We start from the raw sequence: 2,179 nt of genomic DNA, 5'->3' as shown, positions 1-2,179 counted from the left end.
ATATATATATGTATATATGTATATATATACACATGTATATATACACATATATATATACACATACATATATACACACATATATATATACATATGTATATATATATGTATATATATACATATATATACACATATATATATACATAAGCATATTGTATTTAGTTTAAATTGCAATAAGAGAAAAAAACAGAATCCTCAATATCTACTTGTCTTTAGTAGATCGTTTGTGGAAAACCAGGAGTCACCCTTGCATACCAGTTTTCCTTCCTGCACCATCGATGTTGTCCGAGGGAAAGGCAAAGGGGCCGATACAACTTATCACCGGTGACGTCACAACACATTTCTATAACTGAGTGAACCGGAGCAACATGAAATAAAGTGTCTTGCTCAAGAACACAACATATAGCCCTGTCCAGATTTCGAATTCACTGCCTCACGATTGTAAGCTCGACGCTCTAACCACTTAGCCATGCAATTTCACACGCACGGGCACACACACACACACACACACATACACACACACGCACACGCACACACACACGCACACACACATGTATATGTATGTTTGTATGTATGGATGGCTGGATGGATGGATGCAAGTACGTATGTATGCATGTAAGTACCTATCGATGAGATGCTTGCTTTTTGTTTTTTGTTTTTTCTGTTGAAGTCCACGATGTTGTTCGTGTGCACTAGATGTTTTTCAAGGACCTATTGTTCAGGGGATAATTATTTGGACATCTACAATTTACATATGTTTAACATATGTACATATGCATGTGTGTGTGTAAGTATAGAGATCCATGTATGCGTGCATGCTGATGTACCTACAAACATATGATAACCCAATGATGATGGTGGCGATTGCAACGGTTGTGGCGATTGAGGCGTCAATGGCTGTAGAAGTTTGGACAATGCTATCTGGGATGCGAAGCGGGTGGAGAGGGTTCGTTCGGCAGTTAGGCATAGAAGGGTAGGTGGGGATCGGAACGGAAACATATTCTTAGGGGTGGGAGGGAAAAAGTACAAAAAAAGGAGGGGGTCATGTAATTTGTTTATTTGTGTTTGTATTATTGCTGTTGTATTATTATTATTGTTGTTACTGTTGTTGTTCTTGCTTTGTGAGACGTCATCGATATTTTGTGGTTGCGGTTCTTTTTTTATTTTTTTTGTCAGCAATGAATATATAATGGAAGGGAAATCCTAATGTCCTACCCCAACCCCCACCACCACCTCTTTCAGGGGCCGTATTCCAGCCCCTGCCACCACAACCCTACCATCCTTGAACAGTGTAAAATGCTGTGCTTGACCCACGGGGTTAACAGATTTAGATTGGACATGATAGGTGAACCGGAAATGGCAAACAATAAGCTCGGATGTGGCCGAATCTTGAACACATTTCATCGTTGCGGCCAACAACAATTATGAAAGATAATGGCCTTGCTATTGAACGGTGGTAGACCAACGCTGATTGTGGTAGTGGTGGGTGTAGAGTAATGGTTTAGGTGGTGGTGGTGATGGTAGTGGTGGGGGTAGGAGTAGTGGTGGTATTGGTAATAGTAGTGATGATGGTGATAGTGGTGATGGTGATGGTGGTGCGGAGAGCAACACATACGCAAATGAACATACTAACAAACATATGTATTTATAACGTATGTATGTATGAATGCAAGATCTATCTATCTGTCAATCTATCTGTTTGTCTATCTTTCTGTTTGCCTGCCTATCTATCTATCTATCTATCTATCCATCTGTCTGTCTGTGCGTCCGTCCGTTTGTCTGTCTGTCTGTCTTGGAAGACACAAGCACACACACACACACACACACACACACACACAAATATTATATACATTCAAACACAAATATGACAATCATATATATATATATATATATATATATATACATAGATAGATAAGGAAGACGAGAAGAAGAAGAAGAAGAAGAAGAAAACGGATAGAAAGGAACAAACACAATACAATCCAGTGGTTTCTATTGAATGAATTCCAGAAAAAATGAAGAGAAAAAAAGAAGAAAAAAATGAAAGAGATTTCGTGTTCATTTTATTTTCTTCTCTTTTTGTTGAGATAAGAAGCCGTGAAATTCGTTTGGTAGGAATAAAATGGCGGACAGTGAGAAAAGTGGACAGTAAAATAGCCATATTAACATACTTCTGGGTTAATTT

The sequence above is a fragment of the Octopus bimaculoides genome, chromosome 21 (genome assembly GCF_001194135.2).
Source record: "Octopus bimaculoides isolate UCB-OBI-ISO-001 chromosome 21, ASM119413v2, whole genome shotgun sequence".
NCBI lineage: Eukaryota > Metazoa > Mollusca > Cephalopoda > Octopoda > Octopodidae > Octopus > Octopus bimaculoides.
This window is presented reverse-complemented; position numbering follows the sequence as displayed.